Raw genomic sequence first — 22,150 nt, forward strand, 5'->3', positions numbered from 1 at the left:
TCTGGAGAAAGTAAGAGGAACTCTACTACAAAAAGAGAAGAAAATCTCTGTCTCAAAAGAATCTTGAAATAGTTCAGTAAAAAACAGTTAAAGTTCCAGCTTTGGTACAGGAGATGACTTCCAGTAATTAAGATGAAAGATAAATTAAATATACTAAGAGGTGTTCCAAGTAAGTGAAACACTGAAGGGATATATAAAATCAAATAATGAAAAGCTGGAAAATAAAAGAAGCTTTATCTAGCTATTCAGATAAAAATGATAAAAATTGCAAAAATCCAGCATGAAATGAAAAATGTCAGGTTGAATATGAGGCTTCCCTAATTCAAAAAATGGCAGAGGTAGGAGACAGATCATGCAAACAAAATCCTGAGATTTTCTGCTGTGCCAGAGAAAATGGTAGGAAAAGACTGCAGTTATTTTGTGAACATACAAATAAGAAAATGCACTGGTGTTCCATAGCAGGATTTGTTAACTGAAATGGCACATTATGCATATGCTTCAAATCTTGCCATGAGAAAGCAGCTAAGACCTACACTAGAAATGATGCAAACATACTAGCAGAAATAGTGGTTCCTGACAAAATTGTGACAGGAGGGAGAAGTATTAAAACTGGAGACAGTATACTACTCATGGAAAATGATTATTCACTGTAGAACAGACAGAAGAGAAGCAAGTTTATGCCAGTAATAAGGGAACACTGAGAGGCAGGTGTGAAATTCAAGCTGCTTTTATCCATCTGGGAGTGTCTCATTAGTCACTGCTATTAATGTTAAAGATAGTAAAGCAAGAAAGCACTTATTTACTAGTTGTAAGCTACCTAGGCTTTATATTGTGACAAAGTAAGAAAGGTTAGACAGAAGCAAATGTATTGATTATGGTTTATATAGAACTAATAATTTCCCCAGTTTTATATACAAAGATATCTAGAATAATGTAATTGGTTTAAGCTGCAGACAAGTTTTTTTAAGCAAATAAGCTTGAAAAATAAAATAAAATGATGAATTCCATGAAAAGTGCTAGTTCTTTCTTATATTTGTGAAGTCTTTAGCTATTTTTCTATTAGCAAAGGCTTTTGGTGGGCGCAGGCAATTTATCATGAGATGGCTGGCAGTGACATTTAAAGGATTCTTTCATGCATCTACAATGTAAGATACTGCTTTTCTCAGGGACAAGAAGTCTGCATGTGCAAGCAACTGAGCATGACAGATCAAAACACTTTCTCGTGAGAGAAATGTATAAGGTACGGTGTAATTTTAAAGTATGGGAGGCAAATAAGTTATACAAGTAGCTGCCTCCCCAGCAGCCTCAGTACTTGAATATGTTTAATGTAACAATACATAATTTAGTTTATTTAAAGATAACCTATGTGTTTTTTTCTTAGGGCAAAAAGTGAATGTTTACTGGAAGTACTTTATGCACATTGCTTTGCAAATCTGACAGGCATGATTAGGATAAGAAAAGAATAGATTGCAATTAAGTGGGAAACTGGCTGTAACATGTGCTTTAGCATGGGTAAGCTTAATTTTTGATTAGGTAATGCCTGTCAATGGGGCAGTCGCTCCTGTCTGGAGGGGTAAATATTTTTGAAAATGTACATAGTTTTGTACACTTTTTTAAGTAAAAAGAGAATGGGGTTTTGAAAATCTGTTTAGTTTTTTTGTTTGAATGTTTTCATTTTCACTGAAGGAAAATATCTTGAAAATGTAGCATAGGTTCAAATGGACATAAGAAGCAACTGCAATAAGAGATCAGCCTGCCAAACATTGATATCTGCATATAAGCTAAAAGTTAAAAATACGCATTACAGATAGAGAAAAGCAGAGTATTGATATATGTTAAGAGACACATTTGGATATAAATGAATATGTGAATTTGACAAAGAAAGGATTTTAGAGTGGACATTTAACAGAATATCAGGGATGAAGGAAAAGGGGAATAATAATCATGATTGATAGAGGGGATCCAGTAGTGATGGAAGTGGGAAAAAAAATAATAATGGTAGAGTTGTGGTAGGAAGTGATTTATGGCAAGGGAGGAGGATTGCACTGACATGCATTTATATTCTAATTAAAACTTCTATTATAGAGCTTAAAAAATCTTGGGAGAAATAATCAGCATTCAGCAGGGAATATTATTTATGGGTGAAGACTGATACCTGACTTGCAACAGGGAGGAGGAGGAATGAGGGGAACCAAAAAGGGAAAATAAAACGGGATAGATTTCCAAAGAAATATAAGAGAATGTTTGGTATTGAAAAGGCGAATTCAGTAGTAAGAAATAATTTCTTACTATAACACTAGATCTGTGTTTTCTTCTGTCCATCTCAACCTTAAGGGTGTTATCAGATCCCATCAGTCCCAAGGCTGAAACTTCAGAATCCTCACCTCTGAAGCCCCACCTTCTTTTCCGTAATGCTCTGCATGCCTGAATCCCCTTAGACTGAGTTTACCCTTCCTTATTTGACCTACACATACAGAATACCCGCAACAAGGACTGAGAACTAGACCATAAAGGGTCTCCACCACAAACTAGAGACCAGTCCACAGATCTACCAGGAACCTGAAATACCAATGACAATTTAGACAATTTAGAAGGGGACCAGAGGGAGGGATGTCAGGTCTAGCTATACAGTAACTACATAACTTTCACTTTCCGATACTGTCTTTAATGTCCACCTCAACCTGTGGGACAGAGTTCCCAGCCAGAAAAAAATTGGTTCTTTAGGAGGGAAAATTCCACAAAATTGTGGAACCAAAGGAAATCTCTGAGTTGGGACACAAAGATATGGGTGTTAGACCAGGTTGCTGCCACACAAATATTATCTAAGGAAGCATGCTTAAAAAAGGTAGCTGAATTATGTACTGCCCTAGTGGAGCAGGCTTTTGGTTTGCTGGGTAGGGGTATGCATATAAATAAAAGATATGCAATCAGAAAGCCATCTGGACAAGGGTACTTTATGGAGACTGGTGGTTCCCAAGCTTATCTCTAGAGAAGGACACAAAAAGTTGGCCTAAATTCCCGAGAATTTCAAAAGGTGGTGGAGTTCCAGGAAATGAAGCATGTATTTACCCTTACTACTAATGATTTGAAGGAAAACTGGCAACTGAATTAACTGGTTCAGACAAGATTCAGAGATCACCTTAGGCAAGGATGGATTAATCCTCAATAAAACCGTTTCTTTGTGAAAAATAAGCTAAGGTAGGATACAGTGTAAAGACTGTTATTCAGATACTTGGCTGACTGAATTGACCACAATTAAAAAAGTGTTATCCTGACATAAACTTTAACTCCACAGATACAGCTGGTTTTAAAGGGGCCCTGGTCAAGGCTTAGAGAAGAAGCAAATCCCAAGGAAGAATCATATTCTTTATTGGAGCCCTGAGCAGGAATGTACCAATCAAGAAGGCTTTGGGCAGTCTTAAGGAGATAGTTGTCAGATGGTCATGACCCACATGAAAATATGAAATGACCAGTGTGAAAGTCTAATATTGCATTTACAAACCTTTTGAAATGGCCCAAATAAAAAATCTTCTCCACTTACTACCATAAACCTTTCTGGTGGAGGGCTACTAAGAAGAAAGGATATGTACAACTCTTTCAGAAAGCTTGGGATCTGTGGCCATCATTAGAGACGGAGGAAACATGCTGTCAACCTAAGGGCTTTCAGATTCAGATGAGGCTGTTCTGAAAGATGAGATTTCAAACCAGGAGTGGGATCCAGAATCCAAGCGCAGGGTGCAAAAGATGTGACCACAGAAAAGAGAACCAGAATTGTCTAGGCCAGAAGGGGCCTAAGAGGATTATGATTGTTTTGGAATGCATTCTGCAGAAACTTTATTATCAAGGATATTGGAGTGTTTGTGTAAAGGAGACTCTGGGCCAAGCATGCAGAACAGCATCCCTTGGTGACTTCCCTTGGAAGAAATCGAGACAAAAAAACTATAGATTTGGTGTTGAAGGGGGTCACAAAGAGATCACCATTTTGTCAGCTCCAGTGACTGAAAATCCATTCAGGCACTGACTGATCAAGGGACCATTTATAAGGCATTAGAATTCTCCTGTTCAGACTGTCCCCAAGAATGCTTCCCCATGATATGTGTTTCTATCAGAAAACATTGCTAGGATATCGCTCACTGCCACGCCGTCATAGCCTCTTGACACAAGGCATAGGAATAGGTTACCCCTTGCTTGTGTTATGTATCAAACCACTGACGTTGTTGGTCAGGATAGAGATCACACTTTTGGGAAGGCAGTTATGAAAGTTCTGTAGTGCTAGGAGGACTGCCCTCATCTCCAAAATGTTGATGCGTAGATAGGCCTCTGATTGGGACTAGGTACCTTGGGGTGTCTTCCCTTGGTAATGCCCCCTAGCCCAGGAAGGAAGAATCTGTGGTCACCATGGCCATGGGCTGGAGAAGAACAAATGGACATTTTGCAGAGACATGATTTGATGTCAGCCTCCTGCAGATGTGGCAATTACAAATGTTGGTGAGACTGATGGGCATTGTTCATCAGGTGAGTTGTCATGGACCATTGGACTGAGTGAGTACATTGGAGGACCCTCATGAACAACCTGGTTAGAGGAACAAGAAAGATTACAGCTGCCATCAGACCAAAAAGACAAAGAACCAGGAAAGTATGTGGTCTCTGAACCCTAGAATTTGGCTAGCTTGAAGCCATAGGTATAATCAATCTTGAAGCAGAAAGCCTAGCAATCTGCATGGTGGTGTCCTGGTGGCATTCAATAAACTCTGGAGCTTGAACAGGTTGTAGACTAGATTTGTTAAAACTGACTGTAGTCCCCAAGGACAGGCATTACTGAAGCAAGAGTCTTTCGGCTGAACCAGCAATATCCTTGAAGTTGCTGTAAGGAGCCAGTCATTCAGGTATGGAAAGACTGAAATCCCTGCAGTCTGAGCAAAGCTGCTACCACTGCCATGCATTTGGTGAACACCCAGGAAGTCTTGGTGTGGCCAAATGGCAGTGCTTGAAACTAGTAATGAGTGGCCCTCAATCTGAAGTACAGGAGCCTCCTGGAATGCTTTGCTATCTTTATTTGACAGAAAGCATCTTTGAGGTGAACCGAGCATATTCAATCATTCTTCCTCAAAACACATAGAATGGACTGCAACATCACCACTTGGATCTTGGTCCATTTGACAGCGATGTTTAATTTGTTTAGGTCCAAAGTGGGCCTGAGGTCCATGGTTTTCTTTGGTACCAAAAAGAAATTTGAATAGACCCTCAGTCCTGTCTAGTATGGTGGGACCTCTTGGATGACTCATTTTATGAGCATCTTTCAAATCTCTGCTGCTGCTTCCTTTTGCTGGTGGGGAGATACACCTGGAAGGTAATTTTGCATCAAACTTGGCATAAACGGAAAGGGGATGGTGTAGCCTCTTGAAAGGATTCTTAACACCCAATCATCCAAAGTGATGTCTTCAAAGCTTTGGGGTGGGGAACCAAGTACCTCCAGACTGTAGCAGTTGGGCAAAGTTTCAAGAGAGCTGGAAAGGCTTGCCAGAGAAGGGGACCTCTGAAGCTCGGATTCTGCAGACCACCCCTGCCCCTAGGGTGGCATCCATTAAAGTTCCACCCACTGCCTCAGGGGAGCACCTTTACCTGCAGCATCCCAAGAGAACTGTTGCAACTGCAGAATAGCCTTTTTCCTCAAATCTCCTTTATTGACAAGTCTTATGTGTAATGGAAAAGCAGACTCCATCTTGATATCCTGTTCGCTCCTGATGAGTGTGTCCTTAACCTTTGGTAGTAAAAGGTATTTATGAAAACTGAACAATTATGTTCTGCCAATACACACAAGAAATATCAAAAGATCACTCTGGATCCACAAAATTTACCACCACCACCAGAGAAAATTTTAAGAGCAACTTGCAATACTACAGAATTGCTTAAGGAAACCACTTGCCTAAAGCAAGTAACAACAGTGGTGCTGACAAGGACTAATGCTAAATACTAAAGAACAGAGAAAGCAGTAAATGGCAGGAGGGAACAGAGCTCATGCATTCACAACAAAAAAATAAATGAGCTAAGGAATAAGAAAGACTCATAAATAAAAAAAGAAAAAAGTTTTGAGAGAAGGCAGTAACTAAGAGGAAAGAGAATAATAAACTGTGAGCAAATATATAACAAAGCTACTGGCACTTAGCTTGAGCTTTGAGAGAACTCATCCGACACTAAAGAACAACATAAACAATTTGAGGGGATTCAGGCATACAGAGTATTATGAAAGAGTATTATGTCTCAAATTTAACTCCTTTTCCCTATTCTACTCTTTACTTCCTTGTACTTGCCTCATACATTTATACCTCCCTCTCCCCTCACTTCCATAGCATATATATCCATATGTATCTTTATTTAAAAAAAAAAAAAAAAAAATTTTTTTTTGATTGAATGGTTTATCTATTTGTATGTACTTCATGTGTGATATTCTCTAGACCTGCCAATTGTTATTTAACCTACTCTATGTACAGATATTCTCTAACTGTTGATTTTCATATTATGTTTCATGGTGGTTTTAATTTTTTTACTCTTATTTTTATTTTTGATTTGTTTTTTATTGTAAAAATAAGTAATACTTCTGGAGCTTTTCTCCTGGGTCTCCACTGAAAATGGGCCCCTGGCTCAGTTGGACTAACCCGGTTAACAAATGTCAATAAATAAATAAATAAAATAAAGAGGAGTTGGAGCTTCAGAGCTGAAGATTCTGAAGTGCCAGACTTGGATCCAATCAGATCTGATAACTTGTAGGTCAAGGCAAATGGGGGGGGGGGGACTGAATTTCATAATTTACATATTATTCCCCAACATACAAGAACTAAGCTAGACTGAATATAAATGATATCTCACAGACTCTTGCATTTCTGATTGAAAGCTTTGACACAAATCAAGTAACTATTTTAGATCATGCTCCAACAAAAAAAAGATAACGATGCAAAATAATGAAGTAAAAATAAGACACTGGTGCTTTACCACTTATCTGTTAAAGAGATAGGAATTTAAGAAATGTGTAGTGGAAATGATGTGAGAGTTATTAAGGTAGACAGAAATTTCTTCAGAAGGGATAACTAGTATGTAGGATAAAATTAAAATGTTATTAAAACTAAGGTAGAAATAAAAGAGAACTAGAGATGGGAAAGTAATAAGAATTATTTAAAGGGGTTGACAAAGGCTATAGTACTTCAGAATAAAGGGAATCTTACAGAGCAGGAAGAGGAGCAACTGCAGAGTGCTAAGGTAGAGTAACAGAGTATTTAGATAATGTGCACAAATTTGTAAAGGCTGCCGTTAAGCAAATACTTTTTTGATAACTCCGGCATAAAAGCGTTTAGCACAGAAAAATGAAAAGGTTGTTGCCAAATGCAGAGAACCTATGGCAAAAAATAACTAATGATCCTATAGATGTATGATAGATATTATGGACATTATATGACCATCTGTATAAAGCAAAGGAATGTGGAAATCAATAAAGCACAAATGGAAATATTCATGGAAGATGAGACCAAAAATGAATAAGTAAGACCTTAACAGTTAACAAAAATAGAAAGAGATAATATAAAAATGGTGATGTAAAATCAACAGGGAAGTCTCCAAGCATAGATGGAATTCCTGTGGAAGTTTGGAAGTTGCATGGAAAGAAAGGGATAAAAATCAGGGAGGTTTTATTTAACAGTATTTTTAAAAAGCGGGGAAGTACCAGCATCTTTGAAGAAAGCTGTGATGGCTATATTACCCAAACAGTGCAAAGACTTTTAAGACCCAGCATCATGCAGACCACTTTAAATTTTAAACCATGATTATAAAGTGTTTATGTCCATACTAGCTAAGAAAATGGCAAAGGTGTTGCCAAAAATGTGAAAATATTTTTGAAAGGGGTGCTGCATACAAAGCTGCATAGCTCCCCACTAAGCTCTCCATGCTCCTGCTCCACTATACTCTCAAGCTTATTTCTGTTCCTCCAAAAATCAGAACTAGCAGACTTTAATTAACTCCAAGTATGTAAATATTGTAAACATCTGAAGTCCATTGAAAAAAAATATATATATGTATTCTGTTTACACTGTCTTATGATGTATATTACGTTTTTGCAGTTTCCTGAATGTATGAATCTTACTCTTGTACTTTACCTCTAACATTATGTTACCTTTATTGTATTTTGTAACCTTTATTGTATTGTATTGCTTATGGAGCTTTTCTCCCCGGGCCTCCACTGAAAATGGGCACTTCTTAGCCCAGTGGACTTCCCCAGTAATCAAACTGAAAATAAATAAAAATAAATAAAAGAGGTGGCTCCTCTTTATTATCTTAATTTTGTCTTTGAAAAATGTACTCTTGCTCCATTTGAACCAGCTCATCAGGCTGACTTGATTATGTCCTTCCATATCACTGTAGCAGCATTCTTTACAATAGGAATCCCCTGCCAAGGGCAGCCCAACATCCAGTCAGTATATCAAAGCCTTTTGTTTGTAAAGGGTATGTCGTATGTCACATTTATACTTCCTGTGCACGGCATTGGGTGTAAAGGTGATGTCCAGATGTACCATCCTCAGAACTTCTTTGCTATCAATCTGAACCCCATCTTCAATCATTGGTCTGAATGACTGTTCGTCTGCTGGTTCTGCTGCTTTCAGATAAGTGTCCCATTGGGGTTTTTGATTTTATTTATCTTATGTTTGCCTTGTAATCTGGTTGTTGGGTTTCATGTCATCCAGAAAGGGGAAATCCCAGTGCAGGAGACAGATTCCCCATAAAGATTACCACAAGGAGTGTTTGTTCTATTTAGGCTCTTCTCACGACCATGCATTTTGTGAGATTTGTCAGTCCTTTATCCCTAAGATGTTGAGGAGTCAGCTTTATTCCCTAGCAATTTATCTTGAGAACCAATGACTTAAATTATTGGCTAAGAATAACATGGAAGCATCTTCCTGGCCTGAGGACCAGCTGTCCATGAAGAAAAAGGTCAAGAAAGTTTGGTCTGATTCTTCGTCTGTACTGCCACCACTGGATACCTCTCTTGAGTCTGGTGAAAGCCCAGAGGAGTATCCTATTTCTTTCTTGGATTTCTCTGCCATGACGTCTTTGGAGGCCAGCATGGACCCAATGCCATACATGTCTACGGAAGCTTTGCAGACGTCCGCCTCAGATGTACAGGCTGGTTATTACTGAAGGGCCTAGGGGTGTTCCTCAAATTTTAGTTAGAGAACAGGTCCCAACTACCATTATTGAGTGCCATCAGGGGTCACAGCCTCCAAAATTTTTTCAGGCTGATGTCCCACTCAAAAAAAAGCAGAATACTAAACGTATTTCACTTGCTTCCAAGGCTCCTCAGAGCAAATGGCAGAACTTTACCCAGTGCTTGTTTAATGCCCTTATGGCTCTCAAGCCTCCACAAGGTGTTTCTGTTCCTGCTCCCCCCTGGTTTTCTACCCCTTTTATGAGGCCTAGGGAACAGGATTCTTCTTCTGAGGAGGATGCTGATTCTGATGAAGAGTTCCTGACTTATTCTTCCCAGATTCCTTTGCCACTGGACTATGGCTCTGAGGAAGAAGAGTCTATCAAGTCCTGACTTTCCTTTTGAGAAGATTTAATTTGGTAATACTGTTTACAGAATTATGGATTTTTCAAATGAGACTGTGCTCAAGTGTCTGATGTTCAAAAGAGGTACTATGAGCTTTTGCAAATGGAGTCTCCTAAGCCCTCTGCTGTTCCTCCAGTTCATGCTGCCTTGCTGGATGCTTTTTCTACTGCTTCTCAGCTCCTGAGTCTCAACCCCCTGCTCCCAAAACACCTGATAGGTTTTACAAAATGCCCGAGTACTGCAAGTTTCTGTGTGTGTCCCTCCGCTGACCCTTCTGTGGTGTCAGCAGCTTCTGATAAGGTTTCCACATTGTTGCCTTCCACTAAATTGCTGCCATCTGATAAGGATAGTAGAGTCATGGAGAGACTGGGTAAGAAGGTGTATACTTCTACCCTAGCTTTTAGGTATGTTAACTATAAGACGCACATGACTAGGTATGTTTTGGCTTTTTCTCTCTCAACCATGTCAGGTTATTTCTGATCTCACTGATTCTAAGGGGAAGTCCTCTGCTCTTCTTTGCTAGGGACATCCTCCCAAGTAGCTCACCATTCCATTAAATACAGCTATGATGCAGTTGATGCTTCATCCAGGGCTGCTGCATTTGGATCTGTTTTGAAGAGATATTCCTGGCTCAGACTTCAGCCTTTACTGGATGATATCAAGGCTAAACTGATGCATACTCCTCTGAATAATAAACATTTGTTTGGTGCTGCTGCAGACTTGTTTAAATTCCTCCAAGAAAAGGGCAAGTCCTTACAGGAGTTGAAGCATATTTTTGTTTCCCCTGTGCCCAAGTTTCAGAGGAATTATCCTAACAAGCTTGCCTTTCTCCATAGACTGTCTCATCCCCCCAAAGGTAAAAAAAGGTGGTAGAAGGGCTCCTTCTGCTAAGGCTACCCATACTCCTTCTACTCAGAAGCCTCCTTTTTCTAACAAATCAGGTGCTGTCTGACTGTCCTTTTCTTCTCAGTCGTATTCATCTTTCTCTGCATCTTTCCCTGTCCCTCCCCATTTGGGTAAAACTCACCCAAGACTTCTTTCCATAATTCGCCAGGGTTATTACATGGTTTGGAAATGTCTCCCCCCTTTGAGCATTCATCAGCCTCCTCAGGAACAATTGCCTTTTTTTCCAGAGGTGTTTCAGGGCCTGTTGGCTCAAGGAACAATTCAAGAGGTTTCAGCTCTTCATAGGGGGAAGAGGTTTTACTCCAGAATTTTCTTGGTCCCCAGGAAAGAAAGCACATGAAGACCCATTCTGGATCTTTCTCAGCTAAATACCTTTTTGATGTCCTTCCTTCCTTTCAGATGCTATCCCTTCAAACCTTGTTTCCTTTGCTATTTCCTCAGGCTTTTCTAGTTTCCTTGAATCTCAAGGATGCTTATCTACACATTCCTTTTCATCCACCTTTCAGGAAGTTTTTTACATTTCTGTGTTGCTTCTTAGCATTTTCAGTTCTCTGCTTTACCCTTTGACCTCTCTACTGCCCCAAAGGTCTTCACCAAGTACCTCGCTCCTGTGATTGCTTTCTGCATGCTAAGGGGAATACAGACTTTCCCTATCTGGCCGACCTGCTTATTCAGGCCTCCTTTCAAGATATCTTACTTCAGCATCTATACTTTACCATTTCTCTCTTACAAAGCTTGGGATGTATAGTAAATTTCTAGAAGTCATTCCTGACTCCTTTTCAGGATCATGTTTTTCTGGGTTGCAGGATCCAGACTGTTCCAATGCTGGCATTTCTGCCACCTTCCAAGGCCTTAACTCTTATTGCTTTCTTTCAGTTCTCTCTTTCTCTGGCTTCAATAACAGCCAGAGAATTTCTGAGGGCTTTGGATTACATGGCTTCCAGCATTCCTATATTACATCTAGCCAAGCTCCACATGAGAAAGCTTCAGTGGTTTCTGAAGTCAGTTTGACTTCAACATTCTCATCCTTTAGATTTTCTAGTCCCTCTACTTCCATGCTTCAAGTTGGGACTTCAGTGGTAGATTCGTCAGTTGTCCCTTAACCCAGAGCTTCCTTTTCAACCTCCAAACCCCTCTCAGGAACTTTTAACAGATGTCTCAAATGTGGGATCGGGAGGGGGCCTCCTACAGTGCTCTGAACGTACAGGGCCTTTGGTTGCTTCAAAAGAATGACCACATCAGTATCAAAGAGATGAGAGCTCTTCTGCTGGCTCTTCAGGCATTTCATTCTCTTTTTCTTCCAGGGCCTATCAACATTCTCACAGACAATACCACAGTGACGTATGTCAGCAAGCAAGGGGGGGGGGGCAAGGTCTTATCTCCTATGCAAGTTAGCCCTTCAAGTTTGGGAGCTAGCTATCCAGTATCAGGTGACCCTTCAGGCAGTTTACATTCCCTCAGATCAGAACATAGTGGCAGATTCTCTGAGCAGGTCCATAACACTATCCCACATGTGGATTTTTCACAGGGATATGTTTCTGGACATTGTCCACCAGTGGTGTACTCCTCAAGTCGATCTATTTACCTTCCCTGTGAACAGACAACTTCCTCTGTTTTGTGCCAGAGTCCCATGCTTTCTGGCCTGGAAGGTGGACACCCTCTCTTTTTCTTGGAAGGGGATGTTTCTTTATGCAGTCCCTCCCCTTTGCCTCATTCCAAAAGTCCTGATCAAGATAAAACAGGATGCTCCCAAAATCTTGCCGGTGACTCCCTTTTGGCCCAGACAGCATTGCTTTCTTCTTCTGCATCTTGCCAAGGGCAATCATCACAAGTTACCTCACAGGGTGGACCTACTCACACAAGACAAGTGATTTCTCATCCATCCCCACCTGTCCACACTTCAACCGACATTGTGGGTGATAGGGTTTTGATTCCTTACAAACACATTTTTTTCTGAGGATGTACTTCAGGTCCTGAGGGAGGCCAGGAAACTCGCTACTAGGAAATCTTACTTATCCAAATGGAAGAGGTTTTCTGTTTGGAGTCTTTCTCATAACCTGGATCCACTTACTGTAGATGCTGCTTTGGTTCTCTCTTATTTATGTGAATTGCTCAATGCTGGGTTGGCCTATTCTTCTGTTAAGGCCCATTTATTAGCTATCTGTGCTTGTCTGCCCTTGACTCCCCCTTTACCCTCTAGATTTGAGGCCAAACAGCTTCTTAAAGGCATCCTTCACATTAGGCCTCCCAGGAAGCCTGCCCCTCCTTCCTGGGACCTTATTTTGTTTTAGAAAATTTAATACCAGCTCCTTTTGAGCCTACTGCTTTGGCTTCCTTATAGCATTGTTCTCGGAAGACCATTTTTTTTTGGCCCTCACTTTTGTCAGATGGGTGTCTGAGCTGCAAGCCCTTATGGCTGTTCCTCCTTTTTTAGTTTTCCATAAGGACAGGGTGTCCCTTTGTATTAATCCTTCTTTTATGCCCAAGGTGATTAATGAGTTGTCTCTTAATTAGTCTATTCATTTGCCCATCTTTTACCCTTCTCTGCAGTCTGCTAGTGAGAATGTTTTGCACACCTTGGATTTGCATAGACAACTGTGGTGTTATTTGGATAAGACTAAAGCTTTTCATAAATCTGATCAGCTTTTTGTTTCTTTTCATCCTAGGTCTTTAGGCTTGGCTGTTTCCAAACAAACCATTTATTCTTGGATATCTAAAGCTATTTCTTTTTACTATTCTTTTCATGGAAAGAGCATTCCTTCTTCTGTTAAGGCTCATTCCACTAGAGCTGTGGCTTCTTGTGGTGCTTTCTTCAAGGGTTTGGATATTAATTTTATTCTTGAGGCGGCAATCTGAACTTCTGTGCATACCTTTACTAAACAGTATAAGATGGATGTGATTTCTAGGGCCACAGCTGGCTTTGCCAGGGCCATTCTCCATGGCGTCCTAGAGGGCTCTGCTGGCCCTTCCTCCTCCTAATCTTCCTCCTGAGCTTTTGCATTCTGTCTATTTAAAGAATACTGCAACAGTGACATGGAAGGACATTGTACAGTTGTGTAAACTCTTTTCATAACAGTAGATATCTTTCTCTTCACTTTTGCAGTATTCGCTCCCTCACTCCTCCCCCTGGTCCTTTTTCCTTCTGGTTGTGTTTAACTTTTTTTATCCTCAGAACTGAAAAAGCCCCAGTAGGAATGACAGTCTGAGGATGGTACTTTCAGACGTAACCTTTATGTCCTACGCCATGCACAGGGAGCATACGTGTGATGTAGCGTACGGTGTACCCTTTACAACCAAAAGGCTTTCGTATACTGGCCAGATGTCAGGCTGCTCTTGGCAGGGGATCCCTACTGTAAAGAATACTGCAACAATGAAGAAAAATACATCTACTGTTATGGTAAGATTTTACACAACTATACTTTCTTAAATCAGCAAACAGTTTACTGATTGCTCTGACTTCAAGAAGAGTATCTCAGTTGCAAGCTGTTGTAGTTGGTCAAACTTCTCTTTTTCCACAACAGTAGGGTTTCCTTAACAAAATACACACACACACACACACACACACACACACACACACACACACACACACACACACACACACACACACACACACACACACACACACACACACACACACACACACACACACACACACACACACACACACACACACACACACACACACACATTCATTTATGCCTAAAGTGGTATTTGAGTTTACTATGAACCAAGCCTTCCATCTTCCTGTCTTCTTTCCAGAGAGAGAATTCATGTCTTGGATGTCCACAAACAACCCCAATATTTTCTTGGCAGAACTAAATCCTTTAGGAATTCAGATCAATTTCTTGTGAAGATAAAAAGGACAGCTGGTGTCAAAACATCTTATTTTCAAATGGTTGTCTCATGCTATTACCTTTTATTATACCCACCAGAACAAGGCAATTCCAGGCAGAGTCAAGGCTCATACCAGGTCCTTGGCTTCATATATGTTTTTTTTGGAAAGGTTTGGATTCTAGAAGTATTCTAGAAGCAGCAACTTTGATCTCTGTGCATACCTTTGCAATGTGCTACAAGCTAGATTCTCAAGGTCTAGGACAGGATTTGCTAGGATTCATTCATCAGGGGCTCTTGGACCATCATCCTTCTGCCTTTCTGTCATTGTAAGTTATTGTAGTCTACCCATATAGCTAAGGCTACTGCAGTGGTGATCAAATGATAAACATAGTACAATTGTAAATGAAAATTGGTCAGGTCCAACCACAAGCTAATCACCCTAGACATCCACATCCCGCCCCCACCCCCCATTAGGAAAACAACCATAAAAAATTTCTCCAAAGCCAACTTCACGCTTCTTAAGACAGAAGTGGCAAACTTCATGACACCCATGCAGATGGACAATAGAGGTACGACTGCTGAATCCTACACAAATGCACTTTATAAGCACTTACACGAGTGCATGGATCGTGCTATCCCTAACAGAACCAAGATGCTATCCTCCAAAAAAAGGAAGCCAATCTGGTGGTCGTCTGCCATAAACGAGCTCTACAACAGAAGAAAGAAACTGTTGCAAAAAAGAGTAAAATCCCACGATTGGAGGAACTTCCTGGTCAGCCTCAGTAAGAAGCTGAGATCCCTCATAAAATCCTCCAAAGCTAGTTATGAAAACAAAATTAACACTGATTCTAAAGACAACCACAAAGCAATCTATAGCTATGTTAAAAATCTCAATGGCAACACTCAGATCTGCTCTGAGTTACAGCACAATGACACTAAATATACAGAACCAACTGATATTGCCAACATCCTGGCAGATAGGTTCAATGCTAACTTTACCCCCTCTCACCCCCTAAAGGGCCCATCTTTATACCAGAAGAATGCAAAGTTCCTGTAATCACGGCTGCACAGGTAAAAACTTCACTCTCCAAAGCCAAGAACACAGCATCCATGGGACCTGACAACATCCCAGGCTGCCTTCTACATGAACTACAGAATGAACTGGCACCCCACCTAAGTACCATGTTCAATCATAGCCTCACCTCAGGCTTTGTGCCCATTGAATGGCGCACCGTGACAGTTATCCCACTCCACAAAAGGGGGGACCACAACAGACCCCGGGAACTACTGCCCCATTAGCCTGATGAGCCTCGTCTGCAAGGCCATGGAACGTATCATGGAACTCATAAACAAAGACATTGGAGATCTCCAAACCCTGGACTCCACACAGTTTGGGTTTGTAAAAGGCAGATCATGTCTCCTAAACCTGATAGACTTCTTTGAAGTAGTCACCAAGGCCATGGATGAGGGTAAGGTGATTTACACAGCCTATCTAGATCTCGCCAAGGTGTTCAACACCATCCCCCACTCTGGAATTATAGATAAACTCATTAAACTAGGTATAAATCCCTATGTCACAAGATGGGTTGCCAACTGGCTTACTGAAAGAACCCACACTGTGAAAGTAGCAGACTCCAAATCAGATTTCAGACCAGTGACAAGTGGAGTACCACAGGATTCAGTCCTGGGTCCTCTCCTGTTTGGTATCTACTTCTCTGAAGTACAGGCTGACACAGAAGGTCTTTGGCTAACTAAATTCGCAGATGACTGCAAACTAGGAGCCATAATTGAAACTTCTAACGATGTGGACATCCTACAAAAGGGCCTCACTGAGACAGATGCCTGGTGTCAAAGACATGGTCTCAAGCTCAATGCCAAAAAGTGCATTGTCATCCCCTTTGGTAAAAATTCTGTACCCATGAACTACCACATAGGCAGTAGTCTACTTAACACTGAAAGTGTGATAAGAGATCTTGGGACACAGGTGGACAGTAGTCTCTCCTTTGATAATCACATCGCCAAAGTGGTCAGGAAATCCTTCTATGTGGCACACCTCATCACAAAAGGTTTCTCATCTAGATAAAAAGAGGTCATTGTTCCCCTCTACTCATCACTCATTAGACCCATTATAGAGTACAACGCCCCTTTTGGTATGTACCTCACAAGACATCTACAACAACTGGAAAGGCCGCAAAAATACCTCACAAAGAGGATTACTGGCCTCAAACAGATGCCTTACGCAGACAGTCTCAAAAAACTCCAGCTTTACTCCATCGCATATCACCTACTCAGAGGCGATCTCTGCCTAACATATAAAGCTATGTCAAACCCAGAGCTGTTGGACATGCTCCACTTAAAAAAAATCCCAATCCCTCCGAGCTACACGCTCTAGGGACCTAAACCTTGTCACCACAATAAACAGAACATGCTGGAGGGATAGATTCCTGTCCCAGAGACTTCCCATACTCTGGAACAGACTACCTATCTATGTCAAACAGAGCTCCTCATTAGCACTCTTCAAGAAAAATCTTGACGATTGAATGGGTAATAGGAAATTCACCCCGGGGATCACTTCTGTGGTTCTGCTTGACAGGGGCACAGGAAAATAATTTTCCTGGGTGGCGAAAGCCAGGGTACATTTTTGGCTAGGCTTGTATAGGCCCTAGGGTCAATAGCCTAGTACCTACCTATGATCCTATGAAAACTTACCATAACAGTAGATACTTGAATGATGATGCTGCAGTAGAAATTCCCTCCCTCCCCCCTTATTTTTGTATGTTTTTGTTAACCGGGTGAAGATGTACATTTGTATTTTCCTAGCTGTGATCTTTTCAGGGCTCTAGCCTCCCTCTCACTTGGCATGGAAGCTCTGAAGGGCTTGGTGCCCAAACCACTTAATTTCTTCTGCTCAGCACAAGTTGAGTAATGGTTCTTATGTGCTGAAGGTGCCCTTGAAGCTTTGGTAGCTGGCTGGCTGTATAACCCATATAGCTAAAGCTACTGCAGGGGTAATCATTTTAACATCTACTGCTATGGTAAGTTTACATACAAAATTGTACTTTATTTTTCTTATCATAGGCTCCTTAAGTTTGGTAACAACCCTGTGTCCCTTCTGTTGCCTAAGTTGTGTTAATAATCTTTGTGCTCTGCATTTGTTATCGCAAATAGTTGCTTAACTGCAACCTTTCTAAACATGAATATTATCTAAATACTCCATTATTTTCCCTTTAACACCCTGCAGTTGCTCCTTTTCTTGTTGCCAGAGACCCCTTATTCTGCAATACTTTTTTTTAAACATCTTTATTGAATTATCACTTACAACATAGGCAATCATACATTTATATAAATGAAAACAAACCATACTGCCATATTTTTAGTTGCAGGCATTATACATCACCTATAATCTTCTGTGCAGTCATTGTTGGTCAGAAATTACATGGCACATTCAATTCTTGCCTTCCCTTAAACCTCACTCCTCCTCCAAAACATTATTCTGCATGTATTGTTTTCAGAATTCCCATTTTTGTCTATGGAATTTGCTCCTGCCATTTTCTAAAGATCCCACTTCCATTTTTTTTATCTCTATTACTGTATTCACTACTTTTAGTATGGTTAGTTTAGATACTGATTTCCTTTTTCTAGTAGCTGCTTTTTTTTGCAGTCACCAAAATTAAACTTGGCAAGATCTTCCTATGCCTAGGCAATTCTGATTCTGTATCACAGCTAAAAAAAAAAAAATAATAATTTCTTTAGTTACACCAGTTTTTTCATTCGATATTTCTGACAGAGTAGTCGCCAGGAAATTATTGAAGTCTGGCAACTCATTTCACTCCTAAAAATATGTTCCCATTTATATCCTTCTTCCCCATCACAATTCCAACATTTGCAATCTACCTGAATAAAAATTCTTTGGAGTCTGCATGGAGTATAAAAATACCTTTGTAAACCCTTCCAAGCAAAGATCCTAAATCTTTTAGACTATGTTGCAATTTGGAAGCCATACATATATCATCCCAGTGTTTTTGTGAATTACTTATCGAGTCTCTCTTCCCAGTCCTTTCTAACCACCTCTGCTTGAGTTATCATACCATATTTTATATGCCCAACTTATTACAGGCAGTCCCCAGGTTATGGACATCTGACATGCAGACAACGAATAGATATGAATGGGCTGCTGCAATGTCGGAAATAACATAAAAAAAAAATTAAAATCCTTAAAGTTGCCAAATCTGTGTGTGTGAGAGATTAGGAAAGAGTGAGAGCGATGTGTGAGTGAATGCATGTATGAATGAGGAAGTAAGTGTGTGTGTGAGAAATCAGGAGAGTGAGAGTGATGTGTGAGTAAATATATGTATGAATGAAGAAGTGACTGTGTGTGAGAGATGTGTGAGTGAATGCATGTATGAATGAGGAAGTGACTGTGATTGGGAGAGTGAGAGCGATGTGTGAGTGAATGCATGTATGAATGAGGAAGTGACTGTGTGAGAGATAGGAAGAGTGATAGCGATGTGTGAGTGAATGCATGTTTGAATGAAGAAGAGACTAATGTGTGTGAGATTGGTAAAGAGTGAGAGCGATGTGTGAGTGAATGCATGTATGAATGAGGAAGTAACTGTGTGTGTGAGAGATCAGGAGAGTGTGAGAGATGTGTGAGTGAATGCATGTATGAATGAGGAAGTGACTGTATGTATGAATGAGGAAGTGACTGTGAGAGAGATCAGGAGAGAGAGAGAGTGATGTATGACTGAACACATGTATGAATGAGGAGGTGACTGTGAGAGAGATTGGGAGAGAGTGAGAGTGATGTGTGGGTGAATGCGTGCATGAATGAGGAAGTGATTGCGTGTGTGTGAGAGATTAGGAGAGTGTGTGAGAAAGATGTGTGAGTGAATGCGTGTATGAATGAGGAAGTGACTGTGTGTATCAGAAGACTTGATATTCCACCCATACCTCTCAACCTCTTGCAACAAAAAATCTGGACAAAGATATAAATAATAGGGGAACACAGGCCCAAAAATAGGAACACTTTTTAAATATTTCTCTTACAAGCTTTTTTTGCATTAACATAAATTTTCTGCCCTGTGTTAAGTCCGAAACTCAGATAACTGCCATTATTTTCTCACTATAACTCTCAATGATTTGCCAGAAAACTACAATTTTATGAGAAACAGACCAAAAATATGAGGCAAAAATCTGTACAGTTGAGAAGTATGGGTTTGTTTACCTCTCCTCTTAGCTCAAGGAAGTTGGATAAGCCTAAAATTAACAGGTGACAAAGGCTCACAGTAGGAGCATATTTTAAATGCTTTGTGTTTTGTGTGTGTGTGTGTGTGTGTGTGTTTGTCATACCTCTAAACCTGTTAGAGCAAGAAATGTGTACAAAGCCATAAATAAAAGTGAGACAAATGCCAAAAATAGGAACAATTTTAATAAATATTGCTCTTACAAACTTAAAAAGTTGATAGAATAACAGGTTTTGCATTAGCATGAATTTTCTGGAGGGTATGAATTCTGAAGCTAAAATGTCTGTCATTATTTTCTAACTTCAGTCTTTAATGATTTGCCACTACATTTGCTAGGCAATCATAATTTTTATGAAAAATGGACCAAAAATATGAGGCACAAATCTGGACATTCTGCTAAAATCTGTACAGTTGAGAGGTGTGGTTGGGTGTGTGTGAAAAAGTCCTCATAAACACTACATTTAATAACAAGTTGCCTTAAACCAGATATGTTGGTAGGAAGTAAGGAAGCATAGCTCATAGGAAGTAAGGAAACATAGCTACAGTATACAGTATTATGTTTAGGATTTTTTTTATTTAGCTGCTTTTCTAAAGTGTTTTATATGCAAGGAAAATTAAAATAAATACTAGACAGAGGCAAACATTTGACTAAGTGACATTTAATAAGAACCATTTGTATGTGTTTCGACTTGCATACAAGTTTGACGTAAGGACAAACTAAATAATGGATATCGTCCTTAACCCAGGGACTGTCTGTATCCCATTTTTAACAGCAGCTTCTGTTCTAGATTCAACTAAAAACTGTAAAAGTGCTGGTCTTTAACTTAGGATCCTCCTATTCCTTTCTCTTTGCCTATACTCTGATATCAATCTTTGATAGGAAAAGATTCCAAGATGGCTACAAATTGAGTAACAGCTTAATGCTGGCTCTCCCAGTTTGAAAACAGAAAGTTAGCAAAGAAGGCCAGTTGACCTAGATTGCTGGGTAGATTTCAGTAACTGGCTAGTAAGTGCACTCCCTAGATGCCAGGAAAAAAAGAAATATAAAGGATCTGGAGAAAAATCAGCTACAAAGAGTGAGAAAGAAGCATAGACTGAGGGGGTACTGCAGTGGTTCAGTAAGAAGCACTACAAGTTCCACACATGGCTTTCAGTAACCTAGAGGAGACTATAAAGCAGATGCACACAGGCCTGGTTAAAATAAAAGAAACACTGGAGTATATGAACACAAACAATAAAAAGCTGGAAAAATGAAAGAAGCTTTAAACATATATTCAGATAAGGTGACAGACCTACTAAACTCAAGAGGCTGAAATGAAGAAAAGGCTGGCTGAATATGAGACTGCACAAGAAGAGATGTTTCAAAAAATAATAGAATTATAAGACGGAAAACCTGAGATTTTATGCTGTACCAGAGAAGTTGGAAGGAACTGACTGCATATTAATTTTATGAAAGCACAAATAAGCAACTGGACTGGTATTCCACAACAGGAGCTGTTAATTGAAAAAGCACATCGTGTGTATACTCCAAATCTGTTTATTGAAAAACAACCTAGACCTTTAATAGTAAAAATCTTATCGACAGAAGGAGCTGATTTTGAAAAAACTGTGGCAGAAGGATAAAGTGGTAAAAGTGCGAGATAGCAAAGTGTTTGTGGAGAAGGATTACTCGGTGTACACCAGGCAAAAGAGGAGTAAATATATTCCATTATTTAAGGAATGTTGAAAAGCAGGCATGAAATTCAAACTACTGTACCCAGCAATCTCCAAAGTGTTTTTCCCTGGAGGGACAAAATCATTTTTTGATGAAGCACATGCTAAAGAGGAAATACAAAAGTTTGTCCAACAAAGAGTGAGCTGTGAATCAGATGGAGATTCTGCTTCGTGTTCTGGTGCTAAGGACTACAGAGTGACTGAGCCTGTGAAATCTTTTCCACTGTTTCAATTTCCTGAGAGAAGAAAGAAACAAGAATTGACTAGAAGAATCTGGGATATGTTGGAAATGAAACAGAGACAGGATTTGGGAGATGGGGATGAACAGGATTAAAGCTAGTAACTTGGAAATTGACACCTCTGGGATGATAAATCAATAATTATACCTGTGAAACATGAAAGTACAGGAACATCTGAAAATATTGAACTTCCTTGTTTAACTTATGGGGAACTTTAAAGCTTATACCCTGCTTCATGTCATTAATGTTTGGATAATAAAATCAGTTACCTGTAAACAAACAAATGTGGGATTACAAAGCAATAATTATGTTTGTGAAACATAGCAGAATAAGGATTTGGAAATATTGGATTTTTGTGGACTTTGCTAAATTTGTAGGGGACTCTAAAGCATATGTACTACATTAGGTCATTAAGTTTCTGAGAACTACCTTGGAGAGCAAAGGATAGGGGAGAAAGTTAACTGTAAGTAAAACAAATTTCTTTTTTTCCCCTCTTAACAGTAATGTTTAACTGTTGCATGATTTTCTTAGCAAGCTACAAAGTAAAGCATTTTCAGTTCTTTTTGTAATGTAATGGGGATATTAATATAAACAGGTGCTTTTTTTTTCTTTTTCTCCCT

Source organism: Protopterus annectens, chromosome 8.part0 (assembly GCF_019279795.1).
Source record: "Protopterus annectens isolate FY-2018-M chromosome 8.part0, PAN1.0, whole genome shotgun sequence".
In the NCBI taxonomy this organism is placed as follows: Eukaryota; Metazoa; Chordata; order Ceratodontiformes; family Protopteridae; genus Protopterus; species Protopterus annectens.